The sequence below is a fragment of the Amblyomma mixtum genome, chromosome 9 (genome assembly GCF_055824585.1).
Source record: "Amblyomma mixtum isolate Tamu chromosome 9, ASM5582458v1, whole genome shotgun sequence".
NCBI lineage: Eukaryota > Metazoa > Arthropoda > Arachnida > Ixodida > Ixodidae > Amblyomma > Amblyomma mixtum.
Genome location: NC_143020.1, coordinates 33440253 through 33462285, shown reverse-complemented (window position 1 = coordinate 33462285; position 22033 = coordinate 33440253). Strand labels below are relative to the sequence as shown.

Here is a 22033-nt window from a genome sequence, read left to right as displayed (position 1 = left end):
CCTTCAGTACGAAGTTTCTGTGGAACCTGTATAGCTTTCCTTTGTAGCCGTATGGCTGCACTTGGGTAATCTGCTTCCTTATTATGCCAGTGCTTTAAGTCACAGATCGAATACAATGGCCGATGGGTACTATTCTATGAGAGACGTCCAGAAATAAATGGAACGCATATTTTCCGCGCGATTCTTTTTGTGTGCGCCACAGAATATGTACGTTAGTCTTCGATCCACCGACACCCATGTCCGAACCCAGTCGTCTCGCATTTCGCCGACGGGGCGATCGCAGCGAATGAATGATTGATATATCGACTTATCGATCAAGATGGAAATGAAAGAAAGGGGGCTTCATCATGCAATCGATCAGTCGCGCACAAACTGCCATCTGTCGTCGTCTCAAAGTTCGTGACATTTCACTCAGGCAGAAGCGGACAACGCTTTCTCCCTTTTGTCATAACTCGCACCATACAGGAATAGGCGCCGTCAAGAACGGAGCGAACGAACTGAAATCGAAATCGACTACATACCCTTCTCGTGTCGGCCAGTCATGGATTTTTTTAGTTCCCACAACCACTCATTGTCAATGCGAAAAGACAAGAACAAGGGAATCCAGCGAGTGCCCTACTTCTGAGTTGGCCACGTAGGCGACGATAAACGTAGTCGGTGCCAGTAGCAACTTCGAAGTGATTGTGATGATGATGATGATGATAGTTTAACATGGCGGAAGGACAGTTTGGCTCTCAAGAGCGCCATGGCCACTGAATTCTTGCTCCCGAGATTTTTTGAAGTATACCTGGCGGAGCTGGGGATCGCACCTCACGCTTTCATTCATTCATTCATTCATTCATTCATTCATTCATTCATTCATTCATTCATTCATTTACTCACAAGTTCATTCATTCATTCATTCAGTCATACAGTCAGTCTTTCATTCATTCATTCGTTTCATATCTTACAAAATACAAAAGAACTGCTAGACACAGCGCCATTGGCTAGTTCTGTGTCTATGGTTAACATAGGATACAAACACAAACGCCTGCAAGGCATGCTTTTTTGTTTATACCTACGTTCCGTAAGCAAAGCACATCGGCGGAGAGGTAAATGCGAACACGGCTTTTTTTTTTCCACATTAGGAGCAAATTAGAATCAGTTAAATATCCATTCAGTTATTAAGTTGTGTCCAAAGCAAGGAGGGCGGTCATTCCTGTTTCGCAGAGGGCATTTCTTTTAACGGCCGGGGACTTTTCAGTGCGGTTGCATCTTGACTAACGCATTTCCTCGCTCGCGCAGGCAGTTGTTCGCCAGATGAGTCTATCAATGGAAAAAGGCTCTGTCCTCTGGGAAACACAACTCGCGTCTTGCTGATTGCGGATATTAATTATTTCATCCAGTAGTTTTCTTAGGAAGCGCAAGCCTAGCGATAACCAACTTTGCATATAGAAAAACTGAAATGCTCCAGCTTAATCTTGTCGTATAAAAGATAGGCTCAAAATGCCTGGAAGGCACTGAGGGTAAAATAAATAAATAAATAAATAAATAAATAAACTAGCGATCTCCGAATGCCTCGAATCAGTGGGTCCATTAAAGTGTAGTAAAAAACCGCGATCACGTGCGCACTACGTCTGGTTCGTACAGCAGGAACCGCTGGATGAATAAAATAGTGAATACATTAGGATATATACAGGGAGCGTCACCTAAGACTTCACACACTTTTAAAAAATAGGCTTTTCGCGCTAGAAGTGCGCTTTTTTCTGCATAGCACTGCCCGCGGTGAAGTACATCAGAATACAGCTAAGTCTTGCCAACTAGAAGCCTGGCTAACTAATATTGAATAGTTAACTTTTTAACTATTACCGTTAGGCTCCTTAATTACTGAGAGGCGTGCCGCCCACCGGAAGTAATATCCATATCAGTTTTTGGAATTTCAAAAATGTGGTTACCCTCGGCGCTGTGGCCAAGCAAGTTCTGGCTATCTCACGCCAAAATACATTAAGCAGGAAGCTGATAATGATCAAATGAGGTATTCAATGCCCGATAACGTTACACACGAGCGTCGACGCAGTTACCAGGGGCTATTTCTTCTTTTCGTTCTACGAGTTCTGCACAAATAAGGTATTTGGTGCAAGACCATAATGCGCGAATAGTTTCTCGCGCAACTTATTAACGCAAAAACATTAAACGGCTATGTCGAGTCATCAAAACTTGTCCGCACGATTGTGTCGTCCAATAAAAATAAATCCGCGAAAGTTTAATTGTGTTTGATAGTAAGTGATGAGATCTTGCTCTGGGAAAAATTTGGTTCATGAGTTGTAATTAAGTCATTAATTACATGCGAAAATTAAACTTGGACGTCAAAACCGCCATGGACGTCGATATAGTGCCCGGACGTCAGAACAGCCATGGACGTCGATACAGTACATGGACGTCCGAACAGCCACGGATGTCGAATAGTGTGCGCACGTTTTGCTTTCGCATTGCTCCAATGCGAGTAGCCGCGGTGATCTCAAAAGTTTTTCCGCGACACAGATCCTTAATCAGCCCTTTCATGAGAATTGCTGCAAGAAATAACGAACAAACTTAATGAAGTAAACACAACCCCTCAGCTATTCCTAAAGAATGCTTTTCCGCACAGCTTTTATGCGTGCGGAGAAGGCCCCTTCTCATTCAAGGAGCAGGCTGCAAACGGGCATCCAAGGACAGACTCAAGTTTAATACAGTCAGGAACGCGGAAAATCCCGAGCAAAAAAAAAAAATGAAGAGTAAGGTCCGAACTTCGCTCCAGAACTCGAGTTCTTCACGGCGCAGCTAATCTCAGTTATTTGTGTTTGCCCACCTCAGCTCCTCTGACAGCTCTAACTAAACTAACTTCCCGCTTCTTGCCCGACCGAGCCGGTCGCGAAACCACGCGAGATCTTTGAAGAATAGTTCTTTGTTTCGGTTCTCTGACGATGACGCTTCGTCGAGTGCGTATCCGGCAATAACAGCAAATCCCCTCCCTCATTTTTTTTTTTTTTGTTTACTGCCAGTCAGCGGCCTAGGCGAAAATATAGGAATGACGTCCCCATCGTAATGAAAGGTCTGAGACAAAATTGATCGCATAACTCGAGCCGGCAAGCGCCAGCTCATAAAGCCTCCGTTCCACCAACTCTTGAAACGCTGAGGCGGCGAAAGGTAAGAATTTTTCAACGCCCGAGCGAAGAAATTGATCCTGCTCTCGAATGGTGGTGACGGTGACGGCGAAGACTTGAGCTCTCTTCAGAGACGCTTCTCAAAAACACATACGTGACGGAGCGCACGTTATATCCATCGTTCATTCTTTTTTTCTTTCACCCACCTTCGTTCCGGTAAGTATAGGACAGTTTGACACATCTCCATAGAACAGCCAGCATGTTTGTTTTCGCAGGCGTGTCCACAAAAAACAAAAAAAAAACAGAAAAAAGATAAAGAAAGGAGAGAAACGAGCTGAAAGCATTCTTGCTACGCACACAGGAGCCAAGTAGGCGAAGATCGATTTAATGCCTTCGCGTCCTGGACGTCTTTCGGGATACGTCGTCGGAAAACGGTAGAGCAAGAAAAATGAGACAGTTGCTTTGGAAAGACAGAAGAATGGAAGTCAGGATGAAAAGAAAAAACGGGAAAGGTAGATACCGGCGTGGAGATAGAGAGAAGAAAGAAGCAAAGATGCCGGTTGAAAGAAAGTGGCCGGGCCGCGTCTTGAGGGACGCCGGACTCCCAATGCAGGGGCGAACGCGTCTTCGATCGGAGCCCGATTGCGCTGTATTTGGGAACGAACCACAGCGCGAGGGCATCGATTAGGGAGTCGTTTGAGGACTGGGCCGTTAGAGTCGTTTCGTTGTTTCCCTGTGCCGATCGAGTCGGCTCGAATGACGTCGAATGTGGGCTACGTGGGGCGTCTGGAAAGGTCTAGACGGTTCAATGCTCGAGTCGGTGATCCGTTTTTAGTGTCTGTTTTGCATGCCGCTTGACGAAGAAAAGCACGCTATTTTGCGAGTCAGTGCACGCTACCTTCATCTTCGCTTAAAGGGACATTGTGATAAAAATAGGACTTTGATTGTATGGTTTGCTTTGGTTTATGGGTTTTATCATTCCAAAGTGACTGAGGCTGCGAGGGACGCCGTAGTGAAAGGCTCCGGAAATTTCGACCACCTGTGGTTCTTTAACGTGCACTGACATCGCACAGCACACGGGCCTCTAGAATTTCGCCTCCCACAAAATTCGACCGCCATGGCCAGGATCGAACCCGCATCTTTCGGGTCAGCAGCCGAGGGCCAAAACCCCACTGAGCCACCACGGCGGCGACTTGGCTTGTATAGATATATCACTGTACTCTTGTAACAAAATCGTCACGAACAGCCGCCACAGAGGCTAAGTGGTTGTGGTGCTCGGCTGCTGACCCGAAAGACGCGGGGTCGATCCCGGCCACGGCGGTAGGCTTTCGATGGAGGCGAAATGTAAGAGGCCCGTGCACTGTGCGACGTCAGTGAGCGTTAAAGAACCCCGGGTGACCCAAATTATCCGGAGCCCTCCACTACGGCGTCCCCCATCAGTCGCGTTTACATGAATGCGACAGAAGTCGACTCCATTCAACTTTTTGAGGGAAACCGCAGGCTTTGAGAAGGAAAGGCGTGACTCGCCCTCTACTCTATTCCTAGACGTCTTTGCACTTTCCGTCAAAAACTCGAATGCAGTCGACTTCTGTCACATTCATGTAAACGCGGCTATAGCCTGAGCCGCTTTGGGACGTCAAACTCTCATAAACCATAAATCGCTGTATCAGCTAGAAAAATCAGAAAGAAATGAAACACCTGTGTCGCCACCGCCGGGCGTTTTCTGATGCAAACAGCGGTCTCGTCGAGACAGTTTTCTGGGCACGGATCTCTCAGGCTAAGCTGCAGCACCATTCAGTGTCAAACGGTGATCACGGAGTCTCTTTCGGGCTTGACGTAAAAAATTGGAGTAAAACCGACATTATTTGAGCCAGCTGGTATAGCATCTTAGAAAACAGCGCAAAAAGGCGAATGACATAGAACTGATCCCACAAGCGCCGACTCGCAACTGAACGATTGTTTGTAAAACGCAGATAAGCACATACTCTGAAAAAACGGTATGCACAAAAGACAACAAACAGAAGTAATCAGTGAGGTGCGTGACAATTTCACGCAGGGCAACTGATCAGTTACCAACATATCTGTGTTCGTTCGTACAGATATGACAGACCGCTGACACCTCCCCAGTTAGCGGGGGCCCTACCTCCGTAGTATGTAATTATTCTGCGCTGTTTTTTTTACAATTTGACGTAACAAGTTTTAACTGAAAGATGCGAAAAAAATTTCCAGCCTGCGGTGCAGTGCGGTTAGGTTAGGTTAGGTTAGGTTAGGTTAGGTTAGGTTAGGTTAGGTTAGGTTAGGTTAGGTTAGGTTAGGTTAGGTTAGGTTAGGTTAGGTTAGGTTTAAAAGTCAAGAACTTCTGCAGTCTAAAGTTTTGAAAATTTTCTTTTCTCGCAAAATTAACGCTGGCTGGATGACACAGTTCACATTTGCGCTACGCCAACATGCGAGATATAAGCGGCGCACTGTGAGGCGAAAGAGAAAAACTAATCCTACTTTAAACAAAACAACTCCTTATTAATGCAGCCAGACGCGACACCAGTGTAGCGTGTGGAGGTCGAAATGAAAAGCGGGAACTTATCGACTGTTCAGAACTTATTCAGCATTGTTCGGTGCTTGTTCCGTTCTGTTTAGCACTGTTGGAGATGAAATGGCGCGGAAGTCTGGCACAAAGATGGTATTCCAGAGCCTCGCATTATGCCCGCCTCGTTAGACCAGCGAACGTTGCAAGCACTGCAGATTTGGGATGTGTAGAATAGGGGCACCCTATCGTCTAAGGGGATAGGGGACAATGATCGTGCGCATGCGCAAAACAATGACGCTCTTCGGTTTATTGTCCAGCGCATGGCCACTGACACCCCGCTATTACCCTATCCCCCTAATCGATTGTGTACCCCTGTTCTATGGCTCCTTAATGTCGTTGAAAGGAAAAACCGCGGAACAATAAAGTCTAAGCTTATCCGGGTAAGCGTCGCGAAGTGTAACCGTCAAAAATCTACCCCATTTAATGGTGCAGAAACGTGGCCAGTGTTTGTACGCATGAGAGCCGCTTTGTATGTAACAGTATTAAACGGTTCCGTCTACACAGCCGTAATTGTCTTTTCTTACAGTGAGCATTCTTGTCACACTAGATGAACGATGGTCCTTACTGATAATTATCTGCCCCTTTTCTCTAATACCTAACAAAGGGGGCCATTTGAAATCGATAAATGGCGGGATTATTTTTTATGCACCCCTCAGTCTGCTTTGCTACTCCTCTCGATATTTTTTTTTTTTTACTGAACGCTATGTTGTGAGCGTGTGTGCAAACACTATCCGGCTGCTACAGCACGTAAGACAAAGCGGCATGTCTCTAAACGTAAATGGTTTGGTTTGGTTTGGTTTATGGGGTTTAACGTCCCAAAGCGACTAAGGCTATGAGAGACGCCGTAGTGGAGGGCTCCGGAAATTTCGACCACCTGGGGTTCTTTAACGTGCACTGACATCGCACAGTACACGGGCCTCGAATTTCTCCTCCAAAGAATTACACCCATCAGACGCCCTTTCATATAAAAGGCGTAACGGTGTAGTCAAACAGGTTGAACTTCATTGCGAAGATTCGGTTTTCAGATTATATACTCTTTGAGGATCTCAAATTTTTCATTTAGTTTGCTTTTAATGAAAAGTTAGCACGTTTCACTTTACTAGAGGCTTTCAGTGTGCTAAGCGTCATTATAGCACAACTGAGGGCGCATTGAAGTTGGCCTTTATCCCTAAATTATCACATTATAACGACAAGGAAAGCACATTCACTGACAACTACGCGTATATAGGCTGGGAAAGGCCATAAAACAGAATGCAGGTGTCGCCATCAACGGCCGATTTCGCCATTAAATGGCATGCGTCATCACAGTCCTAACGCGAATCTCGGAGGTTACGTTACACCGCCATCTCCATCAAAACGGTGATCACCGAGTTCAACCAAACCAAGATACACACGGGCTATAAGGGGCGCTGTAGTGGAAGGCTCCGGAAAATTTAAACCCCCTAAGATTGTTAGCCTGAGCTGTGACCGAAGTTGCACTACGGTGACAAGAAAATTCAAACAGCGCTAGACAACTGGACCGGAAAGAGGAGGAGACAAACACAGCGCTGAACTTACAACTGATTTATTTGAAGAAAGATGTAAGTTTTTACCTACAAAAATGGGCACACATGCGCACAGTCATACATCGATGTTCAGAAAAACAACAGAATGCCACAATAACAGCAGATATTTTACCTGCCTTCAAAGCTACCCTTTGTGCAGCAATGTCATTTCTTTCGCAGACATAACTAAAGATGTTTTGCTAACGTAACCATTAGATTTTCTGATGATGTGGAATGCTTCGGCGACTTCTCTGGTAGTCTTGTCACAAGTCTTGTCACAAAAAATAACAGTTTTGTGTAGTCAAAGAATGGTACGCCTTTACACACACTGCAGTGACTTGCCAGGTTAGTGTCTTTTTTATCCAATGAATTGGCATGCTCCATATGTCCAATATTGATGCAACGTCCTTCTAGTTTGAATTTTCTTGTCACCATGGAACACCAACTCACCCAATCTGCCGTCCTTACGCCTCCATCGAAATGAGTTTGGTTTAATTTAGTTTATTGGTTTGGTTCTATTGGGGTTTAACGTCCAAAAGCAACTCAGGCTATGAGGGAAGCCGTAGTGAAGGGCTCCGGAAATTTCGACCACCTGAGGTTCTTTAACGTGCACTGACAACGCACAGTACACGGACCTCTAGAATTTCTCCTCCATCGAAATTCGGCCGCCGCGGCCGGGATCGAACCCGCGTCTTTCGGGTCAGCAGCCGAACGCTGTACCGACTGAGCCACCGCGGCGGGGCTGCATCGAAATGAGGCCGTAGAGGCCGGGATTCGAACCCGCGTCCTTGCGCTCATCCGCCGAACGCTTTACTCACTATTCGCCACCTCGGAGAGTATCTGGGGTACATTTGGTGAACCCTTTACACGCGCTGCAGTTGCCATGATGGCTCCCGTCAACAGCTACCCAATGTGTTCCCGCAAGCAAGAATTCAATCACGCCTACTGACAGGTAACCTCGCGCGCGACTGCCGAAAGCGGAAGCGATGGCGCGCGAGGACACGCGCTGACGGATCTTCGTAGGCACGCTTCATTTAGGCGTGCTGCTCGGTGCGTGGGTCCACTAATGACAAAACATAGGAACGCCCTCACGAGCGCAAATGCGAGCTCTCCGCTCGTGTTCTAGTGTATTTCTGCTTGTTTTTCTTGTCTGTATTTTTGTTTTCATTCCCTTGCGTGGACTGTTCAAGTACGATGACTGAACGCTCCGCTTGCTGCAGCATCGACCTGCCCGTACAACACACTCGACTAAGTCAACAATGGGACAGACGAGCGGGGACTAGTCGGCGATGTCGATGCGCATGTCGGCGACACGTTTTCCTGCGCTGTGTATGTATTAGGAACGGAAGAGACGAAACTATCAATGTTGATGGTCTATTCTTATTATAAAGATACACAGTTCTGCAGAATGGTTTGTTTGGAGTTTGCATCATTCTCAGCGGAACCGCAATAATATCAAATCTTCCGTTGATCTCGTTCCCCGGTAACCTTGTCGTAAAGTAGGAAGACTTTGCCTGTTTAACACACTATAGCATAACTTTGACCATTTGCGTGAGAGCCTAATGCTTCCCCCCTCGCGACCGTCCCGCCGTTTGTTTAATTGGCGTAGTGTTCAGTACATTCTTAGTTCAACCAACGCTTTGTATAAATCATTTCTTCCAATCGCCATAAGCGCAGCGGAACGATCTTCACGAACGGCATTGTCAATGAAATCAATTCGATAAAATTGTAAGTTTTTGATGGACTATTTCTCTTCTCAGTTCCCTCTGTAAGCCCTTTTATTTACTTCTTTACTGGTTAGTTTACTTCCACATGTTCACTGTACTTACAACTGCGTTACTTGTGTCTGCAATTCACATTCATGTGCTTTACTGTGCGATCCGTGATTGCCATCTCTACTACCCTTCACCTTATGTATTGCCCCATCGGAACCCTTAAGGGTAAATAAATGACGATGATTATGGTAGTCATGATCACGATGAAAGAGCATACAAAAATGCATAACAGCTGTTTCATTTCACGTTCAGCCGACGCCTGAAGGATGGAGTTTTTTCTTTAGAAAATTAGAGGCTAAAAACGTGTGCACACGAGCAGAACATCGCAGGCCTGCATAAATTTCAAGCTCAATGGCTCGAGTACTGAGAGCTAGCTAGCGCAGTTTAATTTTTTTATGCGAAGCATACTACTTTAGCTACAACTTCAGCCCCTCACCGTGGTTATGGGCCTCCAAATCACGTGATACATGACGTCACACCACGTGACACGATGACGTCACGACAGTAGAGAAACGGGGGCCCACCTCGCGCCGTCGCTGTGGTTGTGCGCCTCCAAATCACGTGATACATGACGTCACACCACGTGACACGATGACGTCACGGCAGTAGAGAAACGGGGGCCCACCTCGCGCCGTCGCTGTGGTTGTGCGCCTCCAAATCACGTGATACATGACGTCACACCACGTGACACGATGACGTCACGGCAGTGGAGAAACGGGGGCCCACCTCGCGCCGTCCCTGTGGTTGTGCGCCTCCAAATCACGTGATACGATGATGCTTCGTATTCTCCAGGCATAACCAAGTTAAGCCTCAGCCCTTTTTTAGACGTAACGAACGAAACCGACATTCAGTGGCAAAACGGTGGCGGTTTAGCAACACTGCTTCCTAATCGAATTTGGTGATAAATTCCGAGCAGTTCACTACGTTAATTTTCTTGCCATACGTAGAGCTCTGAACTTTAGAGTCCGTCACCACGGCCAAAACAACGTGACAAATGATTTATAACGAAGCGCCTGAACTGCGAAAACAGTACGTAATACCAATAACTGTAACGTAGTGGCAGTTAACAAGAAAGGAATTTTTGGTGGAAGCAAACAACCCCCCAAGCTGCCTCGCTTGCAAGAAAGGAACTGCAGGCGCTCACGAGGGATCCCAACAGCCAAACCTAAGCCCACACCTGTATCCATACGTCTAACTAAAGGCGACATGAAACTAATTCCGCCCACGGGACTCATTGCTTACATCGTATTTTTCGCTCAGCCGTTCACGCTGTGCATAGAGCGTTGTTTGTGGGAGAACATAAAACAGCTCCCGCGCACCAAAATCTAAATACAATAAATACACGCTAATAAGTTCTCTCTTTTAAGCGCTGTTCATTCCCGAAGGGCATTAAAAGGAAATGGTTTTATGAATTTTTCGTTTCCTTGTCCAACTGTCTTGTTCACAGCGAATGGAATTCCGTGTCGCGGATTGTTCATTTTTGGTTTTCATTTCGTTCATTTCGACAAATGTAATCGCAGAAAGCATCGGAACCTAACGCTGACATCTTCGCAGTTTTCTTTCTGCATTTCTCTTGTTTTTACAGAAATTCACAGGTCCCATTTTCCTGTTTTTTTTTACTGCTGTTCCCTCTCAAGCCAGAGTTTATCGAAATACTAATTAGAAAAGAGAATACGTATGGAGCGTTGTTAGTTCGCAACAAAAAAAAAAGGAAGAACTCTACCACAGTCAGAAGAAGATACTCGTTCAAGGCATGCGGTGTTTCCAGCAAACCACAGCGTCTCTATCTCTCGGCCCTTTCACGAGGCACTTCTAACAATGCTTTTAGCGCAGCAGACAACAGACGAGCTTCTGGGCGGGCAACCTCTCCGAGCACAAGAGGTCAGGACGTCGACGCGAGTCCCAGCGGGACTAGAAGAAAACCCAGACACTTCCAGAGCGGCCCACTCAATTCTTCTCGGGCCCCGTCCGTACAAAGGGCCCCGACAGACGGCGGCGACATGTTTCCCCTTTCTTTTGGGCCAGACAGTCAGTGAACGCCAAACGAAGGAGGACCGGACATCGGCGGCCGGCCGATATATTCACCGGAGGACCTCGCAAGAAGACACCGCCACCAGGAGACAGAAACACACGGGCAGATTCACGAGCCAGTCGGGCCTGCAGGAGTGGGTAGAATGACCTTATTTGCCTATTCCATTTATCAACACTCGGCGGACAACCGACAGGCGGTTTCGGTTCGTTCCGGAGAGAAAGGGAGAGAAGGGTAAGAGATAAAATAGGAGAAAGACAATGAAGGGAGGCGAAAGCTGATGCAGCGACGGGGGGCGCAGGCGAGATAGAGAAAGGGAAGATAAAAAGAAGGAGAGGAGGATGGATGGAATGGGGGAGGCGCGAGATAATAACATCTCGCGATATAGCCGCTGGCCTCATAAATAAAACATCGGGACTACGCGAAACGCGAAGCGCGTTCAGTCGCTCGGCCATCGCGTTCTTCTTTCTTCTATCTGCTTTCTCTCCGCGCCTTTTCTTTTCTTTCTATCCCGTCTTGCCATAACACGCGGCTTCCTCTCGGGCACTGGCGACCAGAAAGAATGTGTCTTCGCGCCGGAACACAGCCGACGCTGGAGCTCCGATCGGCGAAGACTTCGTGCTTCCTGGGAGATCGCGTCTTTTGTTTAGCGCTTCTTTTCTTCTTCTCGGTGTTTTGTATGTGTTTGCTTTTGGTTCGTGGCCGAGTTGTGTTCGCCGGGCGTTGGCGTAATGGCGCGACGCGCTCCGGCGCTACCTTGAAATACGCTTATCGGAACGTATGACAGCGGGCAGCAAGGTTATGGCCGTCCGGAGAGGCATTTGCCGAGCTCGAAAGAAGCTAGTCTTCGACGTGTAACGCCGTCAACACTGAGCTCTTCTTTCGCTGGCTGGATTGACCGCGGTTTATGCGCAACACCCGACGACCGCACGGCGACGCGATAGTATAGATAGAGCAATTAGTATTCCGCAGAGGTTATCATCAAGCGGATGTTAAGAGGCGTAGAAGAGGTTGCGTGGTGAGAAGGCTGGGAATCCCTTTAGCGAACACTCATTTGGGAGTCTGAAGTCGCCTAGCCGCGTTTGCACGTTGTCCGAGTGTTTGCTCGCATCGTATACTGATGAGATGCAAATGCGCGGTCCTCCGTGTTTTTTTTTTTTTTCCTTCTTTGTAAACCCTGTTTACAAAGGCATTCACAGGCATAGGCCGCTCGAGCTTTAAAACAGACCGCTAAACCGTGTCCAGCGGCAGCTTTGTTGGTAAGGACTATAGGCGTCCGTCAGTTCGAGTAGTATACTCTTGAATACGCTTTTGTTATGTTTCTTACGCTTATTGGCAAATGCCCACGAAGGCGTATTCATTGTGAAGACTTACACGATGGATACGCCTTTGTGAGCACGTTCTAAGGAGTCTAAAAAACGGGTTTTTATCACGACCTTAGTTTTCATAATGAATTCGTCTAATCATTAGTGTTCGTTCCCTAAACTGCTGATAATAAAATAGCGTGAAAACAAAAGTTTCTTGATTGAACCCAAATGATGACTCTGTGTAAAGCTTCCCAGGAATAATAAACACACAACACATCCCAAATTCGTTACATAACTTAGTGGGAAGGTTAGGCTTAGGAAATACCTTTAGCTGATAGGAAATATCATTAGCTGAAATATTATTATTTTAATTAAAGAACGGCGTGGCGTGCACCTTATCAATTCCCACACAACACCCTCACCCCAATCACACCCGCTTTTTTTCTAACCTTAACATCCCAACTATAGATAGCCAAATTCAAGCTTGTCTTCCTATCTGTTCCCTCTATGAGGGCTTCTTTCATTGCAAAGATTAATCGAATCCTCCTAGCACGATTAGCCACCCCCACTCGCGGCCATTAATCAATTTCTTCCGTGCGTGGCTTCGAACATTATGCAAGATACGAAAAAAATATTGGAGCACTTCCTTGGAGTATTCTGTGACCGCCTCTGCGGAAACATAGAGAATTTGTGATTAGCCCGACGCAGGACAAAAAGCGCTATCGAAAATTTCTGTTACGAAACGCACTAAGATCGGCCTGTTTGCGAAACACACGAAAACCTCCCACACCTGAAAACAAGCGCCTACAGGTAACATGATAGGTTCCCAAGATTTATCGTACGCTTCGGTTGCAAAATTTTCATACACCCATTATTTTAAGTGGAAGTCGTATTACTTTATGTAAGAGGCGACGCCATGGTTTCATAAAATTGTATTACTCGCGTTTCAATGATTGCTAAAGGCGCTCGGAGTGTTTGATGTCAAGTCTTCCTGAAAAAAATTACAAAATTACGGCGTCCCACTCTTTTGTGTCATATTCTAAGCAGGTTTTCAAACGAAACCGTTATAACAATCTTTTGACTTTACAACCAACCCGAGCCTAGTAAAATCTACACCGAGTGCTATTGTCCTCTGGCGATTCCAGAAAATATCGTTTATTATCGGCAGCTCCAGAAGCGCGCTGTCCGGCCAAGAATTACAGAAATGACAAAGGCCGTAAATCAAATAAGCCTGGAATCAGCTACGCATTGGAGGACTGCGTTTTATACTAAATTGTCTGAGGGCTGGGGGCAATTTAATATAAGGCACGTGGCAGCCGGGCCGACGTTGTTATTGTGTAAAGAGAGCTGGAAAAAAAGAAAACAAAAGTAAGAGTACAGTGGCAGATGAAAAAGCAGGGTGTTTCGAATGAAGGGTAGTGGTCCAGAAAGGCAGGACATGGATCAGAAAAAAGAATGAAAAAAAGGGGGGCATAACGCAATTTCAGCGCAGGCGAGCGGTGCAATTTCGCGGCAGTGATTTGCAGTGCACTCAGCCGACATGTGCGAAATTTGCGAGGTCGTTGACTCTAAAAGTTTGAAGTTGCGCTTTCGCTTCGATAACCTCATCTGCAACAGCGCTCGCTCTTGCGTCGCTTCATAAAACACTGCCGATGAAAGTGCTTAGGCGAGGATACTCTGTGATGGCATTCTGTTCACTGAGGGGAAAATCGGAGGCTTATTGCTACTGCGTAATTTACTGCGCAATTAACTCATCATTGACTCAGTTCATTCGTTCGCTCTTTCCCTCAGCCCATCATTCATTCATTCATTCATTCATTCATTCATTCATTCATTCATTCATTCATTCATTCTTTCGTTCGTTCGTTCGTTCGTTCGTTCGTTCGTTCGTTCGTTCTCTCGTTCCCTTTGTTCACTCATGCGTTCGTTCGCTTGTTCCTTCGTTCATGCGTTCTCTTGGTCGTAGCACTTTTTCTTTCCTTCAGCCCGTCATTCATTCATTCGTTCGTTCTTTCGTTCCTTTGTTCGCTCATCATTCGTTCGTTCGTTCATTCGACCATGCATTCGGTCGGTCGGTCGGTCGGTCGGTCGGTCGGTCGGTCGGTCGGTCGGTCGGTCGGTCGGTCGGTCGGTCGGTCGGTCGGTCCGTCGGTCGGTCGGTCGGTCGGTCGGTTCTTCGTTCATTCGTGTGTTCTCTCGGTCGTAGCACTTTTTCTTTCCTTCAGCCCATCATTCATTCATTCATTCATTCATTCATTCATTCATTCATTCATTCATTCATTCATTCATTCATTCATTCATTCATTCGTTCTTTCGTTCGTTCTTTCCTTCCTTTGTTCGCTCATCATTCGTTCGTCCATTCGTTCGTTCGTTCGTTCGTTCGTTGTCTCGGTCGTTGCACTTTTTCTTTCCTTCAGCCCGTCATCCATTCATTCGTTCGTCCTGCCGTCCACCCGTTCTTTTGTTCGTACGTTCCATCGTTCTCTCGTTCCTTCCACCTTTTCCTTCTTTGAGCTCACCATTCATTCATTCCTTCATTCACTCATTCATTCATCATGAACTCGTTCAATTAGATATCAATTTCAAAGAACATAAATATGCATTCTTGCGTAGTATTTGATAATTTAGCGTAGCGTGGGTATACAAGAAATCAACTGGAATCCGATTGATACATGATGTAAGCTTCGTCCTGACCGACCCTTCACGACACCGCCGCATTCATGCCTAGATCGTTGTAGGCGCGACAAAAAAAAAATCACAGAGAAAAGTTTCCATAAATGCAGCCAAAGAAATACGTGCCTGGGGGTTATTACCTTACTGATGTGTCATAGATGGTTTTTTATTACCCGTCTACACTGCTTATTAATTATTTCATATTTGCCGTGATTATGACTGCTGCTTATTTAGTGTGTAGTGCCCATCTCTTACTACCCTGACTGCTGTGCGCATTCTGTTCTTCATGATGTGTATTCCGGGCGCTACTTATTGTGATGTCAGCCCTAGTATGGTCCCTTCTACGAGAAGAGGAGTAGCGGGCGCCACTGTTGGACGCGAACTTCTACTTAGACTTACATGTACAAAACAATTATATATATATACATACATAAGGTCAGGCTCTGTCCGAAACGTCGCCTCGCAATAAATATTTATCTAGATAAATCGTTTCTGAATTGCGCAGATATATATATATATATATATATATATATATATAATTTGCATGAAGCCATGCACTGACGAATAAACAATAATTTCTAACTTTCAACAGCGCAGCAGTGCCAAGGTACTACACCGTTTCCCTAATTGGCTTCAGACCCGCTCTAACGAGTTCCTCAACATGCCTGGAATGAACTGCATGCATTTAAGTGCTGCAGGCTGTCGGCGAAGAGGGCTTTTGTTTTATAATTCTATCGTAATCCAATCGTAGGGCACACAGAGCGGCTGATGCCAGTAATGAGATTGGCCTCAAAGGACCTCGAGATTGGCGGTTGTCGAGGTAGTCACAAAGGCTGAAAAAAAAAAAGAATACAGTCGGAATAGAATTGTTCTAAAACACCGTTCGGGAGCATGCCGACATTTCCATCTTTGTCTAAGCTATGCGACCGGATATTTGTTCTGGCTCTGTGTACCGCTACTTAGGCAACAATGCGGTGTGATGTGGTGTGTTTGATCATACGGTGAACGAATTATTTAAAAATGCATTCACAAATTAAAAGTTTTCTGTACAATAAAATCGCCGGCCTAATTGGATAATACAACAAACTCCATCTGGTTTCTGTGGCTGTTGGCTTCTTTCATATTTATAACGAGCCCCTCATACCCCTTCCCTTGTTTGCTTAATTGCTTAGCGAGGGCCTCGGTTCTGGCAGCCTTGAAGCCATAGGAAGCATAAGAGGGTTCTCACGCAGCTTCCACCCTCTCCGTTCGATGACGTTCTACGTCACACCTGCGGCAACTCAGGACGTTCTACGTCCGCCGCTTATGAACGTGGGTGGCGCTGATGAACACTCTCAAGGTTAGGTTGCTTGTAAAACATAAATACCCCCGAAAGCAGAAGGTTTGACAGCCGTCGCCGTAGCTCACAGGTAGAGCACCGGACGCGTAATTCGGAGGTCGTGGGTTCGGATCCCACCGGTGGCATGTGGTTGTTTTTTCTTCTGCTTTTCTTATCAATTAGCTTTAAGCGATAACATATTCAGTAATATTCTAAATTGATCAACACCACAAAATAAGTAAATAAATTAAAAATTCCCTGTGCCCCTTGGTTTCTGTGGCTGTTGGCTTCTTTCATATTTATAACGAGCCCCTCATACCCCTTCCCTTGTTTGCTTAATTGCTTAGCGAGGGCCTCGGTTCTGGCAGCCTTGAAGCCATAGGAAGCATAAGAGGGTTCTCACGCAGCTTCCACCCTCTCCGTTCGATGACGTTCTACGTCACACCTGCGGCAACTCAGGACGTTCTACGTCCGCCGCTTATGAACGTGGGTGGCGCTGATGAACACTCTCAAGGTTAGGTTGCTTGTAAAACATAAATACCCCCGAAAGCAGAAGGTTTGACAGCCGTCGCCGTAGCTCACAGGTAGAGCACCGGACGCGTAATTCGGAGGTCGTGGGTTCGGATCCCACCGGTGGCATGTGGTTGTTTTTTCTTCTGCTTTTCTTATCAATTAGCTTTAAGCGATAACATATTCAGTAATATTCTAAATTGATCAACACCACAAAATAAGTAAATAAATTAAAAATTCCCTGTGCCCCTTGGTTTCTGTGGCTGTTGGCTTCTTTCATATTTATAACGAGCCCCTCATACCCCTTCCCTTGTTTGCTTAATTGCTTAGCGAGGGCCTCGGTTCTGGCAGCCTTGAAGCCATAGGAGGCATAAGAGGGTTCTCACGCAGCTTCCACCCTCTCCGTTCGATGACGTTCTACGTCACACCTGCGGCAACTCAGGACGTTCTACGTCCGCCGCTTATGAACGTGGGTGGCGCTGATGAACACTCTCAAGGTTAGGTTGCTTGTAAAACATAAATACCCCCGAAAGCAGAAGGTTTGACAGCCGTCGCCGTAGCTCACAGGTAGAGCACCGGACGCGTAATTCGGAGGTCGTGGGTTCGGATCCCACCGGTGGCATGTGGTTGTTTTTTCTTCTGCTTTTCTTATCAATTAGCTTTAAGCGATAACATATTCAGTAATATTCTAAATTGATCAACACCACAAAATAAGTAAATAAATTAAAAATTCCCTGTGCCCCTTGGTTTCTGTGGCTGTTGGCTTCTTTCATATTTATAACGAGCCCCTCATACCCCTTCCCTTGTTTGCTTAATTGCTTAGCGAGGGCCTCGGTTCTGGCAGCCTTGAAGCCATAGGAGGCATAAGAGGGTTCTCACGCAGCTTCCACCCTCTCCGTTCGATGACGTTCTACGTCACACCTGCGGCAACTCAGGACGTTCTACGTCCGCCGCTTATGAACGTGGGTGGCGCTGATGAACACTCTCAAGGTTAGGTTGCTTGTAAAACATAAATACCCCCGAAAGCAGAAGGTTTGACAGCCGTCGCCGTAGCTCACAGGTAGAGCACCGGACGCGTAATTCGGAGGTCGTGGGTTCGGATCCCACCGGTGGCATGTGGTTGTTTTTTCTTCTGCTTTTCTTATCAATTAGCTTTAAGCGATAACATATTCAGTAATATTCTAAATTGATCAACACCACAAAATAAGTAAATAAATTAAAAATTCCCTGTGCCCCTTGGTTTCTGTGGCTGTTGGCTTCTTTCATATTTATAACGAGCCCCTCATACCCCTTCCCTTGTTTGCTTAATTGCTTAGCGAGGGCCTCGGTTCTGGCAGCCTTGAAGCCATAGGAGGCATAAGAGGGTTCTCACGCAGCTTCCACCCTCTCCGTTCGATGACGTTCTACGTCACACCTGCGGCAACTCAGGACGTTCTACGTCCGCCGCTTATGAACGTGGGTGGCGCTGATGAACACTCTCAAGGTTAGGTTGCTTGTAAACATAAATACCCCCGAAAGGAGAAGATTTGACAGCCGTCGCCGTAGCTCAGAGGTAGAGCACCGGACGCGTAATTCGGAGGTCGTGGGTTCGGATCCCACCGGTGGCATGTGGTTGTTTTTTCTTCTGCTTTTCTTATCAATTAGCTTTAAGCGATAACATATTCAGTAATATTCTAAATTGATCAACACCACAAAATAAGTAAATAAATTAAAAATTCCCTGTGCCCCTTGGTTTCTGTGGCTGTTGGCTTCTTCCATCTGGTTAAGCTAATCATCAAGAAATGGAAATCATTCAGTCATCACAAACGCTTCACAAACGCTTTTATGTCACCTTCTCATCGGACATACGCATCTCTAACACTCTTCGTACTTTGCAAGCAAGAAAAACCTATATGCGAGGCATGTGCAGATGAGCTTAGAATCAACCACATTATACATCCTGCAAAAAACTTGACAAGCTAAGAAAAAGCATTTTATATCTTTATATAGTGAGCACATTTCTTCCATCCCAACATACTGCGGGGAGAAAATGCGCTAGTTGAATTTTCCCGCTTTTATTTTTTTTTTCAAGCAAACTTTGTAAACAAACTCCAACTTTAAAACAAAATATATGCTTTTAACACAAAAATAAAACACTCAACCCTGTGATTGGCGCATGTTGGCATCGATTGCTCGCGCTCCGTAAAATACAAGACAACATTTCCAGTCTGCTCGCCCTGTCCAGGGCGAAGTGAGAGCGACAGCTGTGGTTCCATGGTCTCTGCGGTAGAGTACAGTCTTTGTCATAAGTAACCAGGCTGCATGGTTTGCTTCTGGCTTGTATGTGGAGCCCTTGTGGCTTTCCTAAAAATTACAATGTGCTGGAAGGTAAGAAGACCCCCAGTCCTTACCTTTAACGACCATTTCAGCTTCAGGGAAGGCGATAAGGGTTCCACTGTACGAGCTAGAAGCAAAACATGCAGCCTGGTTACTTTTGACGAAGACTGTACCTGCGGCAAATTAGGCGACTGACTGCCCCTTGGTAACGTGACGTATGGCCCGGAGATCAGGGGCTGCTTTTTTTCCCTTTTTTTATAATTATTGTCTTTGGCCCTCTAGCCCCGTGCTTAGCGCCTTCGACGTCAAGGTTACAGCTACGGTGGAATACACGTCAAGAAAAAAGCTGCTTTTCCCTGTCAAAGGATCCCCTTCCAGCCAATGGCGTTGACTGATTCTCATGAACCTGCTGGCATCACAATGCTGGGAGTAAAATAAGGGGGATAGTCCCAACCCTTCACTGTCGGGTATAGAACCCTCCCTGCATCGTCACATCACTCCCTGCATTTTCGCACTACTCATGCTAGCAGGTTCGTGAGAATCGGCCGACGCCATTGGTTGGAATGGGACTCTCTGACGAGGAAAATCCATGTACTTCTTTATTTATTTTTATTTTATTTATTTTCACAATACTGCAGACCCTCATTTGGGTCCAGGCATGGAGGGCAGAAAAACACACTCACACAACAGTGTAGCACATATACAATCTAAAATAGCTCACAAAGTGCGTCGTCAAAATCAACAGCCGATATCACTTGTAGAGGCAGGGCGTTCCATTCGTCAATAGTTTTCGGGAAAAAAGAAAATTTAAAAGCGTTAGTATGCGCGAAGTATGGTGCTAAAGTGTGATTATGATGACGTCGAGTTCTACGCGTTTCAGAAAACTGCACATAGGGGGCTGGAGAGATGCCTAGTTTTCCGTGGATTAGTTCGTGAAGGAAAGATAAGGTGAAGGGCTATCTTGCGTCTGACGTGGAGAGGTTTACTATTATTTGCTGCCATTAACGAGGATGGGTACTTGTATGCGGCTACAGCGGGCTATAGGATGGAATGGTAGCCGTGGACTCAGTTGTGAAAATAAAAAGGCGGTGTGAAAGAGTGGAACGGGAGGGGGGGCGGTTGATTAAGAAAAATATTATTGTAAAATAGCAGGTTTCCATACTTCGCCAACGTGACCTCTACCGGATTCCGAGTGACTGCTCAGCGCGCTGTTCATATTTCCGAATATCACTGGAGCTCTCTAAATGACCCATGATCAATATTTTCTAATGAGCAAAGAGCAAAAACATCGCTCCTAAACGCAGCTTTAAAGGTACACTTATCACTATTCTACCTATTTTCGCTCAGAGTAAAAATAGGTTCTATGGCTAGTTCTGGACATCATATTTGTCCGGCAGGAAAAGGCACATTTATTGCTCAGAAATTAGATTTAGAATGGAATATTTTTTCCCACCACTTGCTTCAAACTGGTGATGTCATAAGGTGATGTCACAAATTCTTCAAGTTTCAACCGCCGCGGTTGGTCAGTGGTCATAGCTCTCGGCTGCTGGCCTGGAAGACGCGGGTTCGATCCCGGCCGCGGCGGTCGCATTTCGGCGGAGCTGAAGTGCTAGCTAGAGGCCCATGTACTGTGCGATGTCAGTGCACGTTAAAGAACCCCGGGTGGTCGAAATTATCCGGAGCCTTCCACTACGGCGTTCCTCATAGTCTCGGTCGCTTTGGGACGCTAAAAATCATAAACCAGCCAACCTAAACAGCTTCAAGTTTCCACGGCTCCCACCATGTTCCGGATGGCGCTGAACCTTCAGAATCATCGCGGGAATGTCGAGTGTTGGGTACATTCTGTTGATTTCCTTCGGCTCTCGGAAACAGTTAATGCGAGAGCAGGAAGCACTTTATAGGTCCCATTTTGCGTACAGGAGGAAGGGTTTTCCATGACAATCACCTTATTCGCACGAATCTCTCTGAAATCTCTAGCTTTTCACAAGTACAAGTTTACAACATCCCCCCTGAGTTATGCCGTGTTCGCTACTGGCCACCAGCTGATGGCGCCAGTTGTTGATGCCCAGCAGAGCTCGTCATCAGATCGAAAACGACCCTGTGATCACCATTCTGCGGTGAATAACGGAACAGCCTGTCCTCAAAGGATCCTCGCATAAACCCATTGCGATAACGGTCGCTGGTAGCGGTACATGTATTTCATTTTAGGACCTCTACTATCCCGTAAGATCTCTCGGCTCCTGTGAAAGCCTCTTTGCCACGACACCGTGCTAATTTGTTGTTACAGGCCAACTTCCGCTTGCCTTCACTGCCGCTTTAATTTGGTATTCGAGCCCGTGTTCATTTCCGGGAAGAGACTTTCAGCGGTGTCCTGCTGGCTTACTACGCCCCTGATTTAGAGCGAGACGAAACTGTGACTTGTAAGCGCAAGGTGCAGCTTCCAGTGATCTTCCAGATAGAGAAGTTTCGCATAGACGATGAAGACATGACGCCAGCACCACGCGCAGCCTCGGTACAGGCGAGCGCTATTCCTGTGTTAAAAAAAAAAAAAAAAAACCTTACAGGGTTATGCCAGCGACAAAAAAAAATTCTTCGAGAATCTGCAATCAGAGAAATTTCTTTTACTACACTGCAGGAAATTTCCTTTCACTGAGAATATTCAAACTGTGTCTGATTATACCTGTATTGTGGTCCTCTTTTCCTTTCGCCACAGCTTCGTGCATTCTGTTGGATATTTGTTACTTAGCGGAATTATGTCAGCGCCGCTGTCGACCTTATCCACTTGTACAGGGGGCGCCGCCTGCTAAACGATCCTTGATGACGCTTTTCTTCGCGACCCGTATATTTTTATCAGA

The 22033-nt window shown here is 46.2% G+C and overlaps 1 protein-coding gene and 1 non-coding gene across 4 annotated transcripts in view; both read right to left on the bottom strand.

The window, feature by feature from the left end:
• The window catches only part of LOC149328699 (uncharacterized), a 340147-nt gene that overhangs the window by 310823 nt on the left and 7291 nt on the right, over positions 1-22033 (bottom strand). The gene's annotated exons all lie outside the window — the stretch shown is intronic.
• On the bottom strand, positions 7917-7988 carry TRNAS-GCU (transfer RNA serine (anticodon GCU)). The gene has a single exon. It is a non-coding gene; the product is annotated as a tRNA-Ser (tRNA).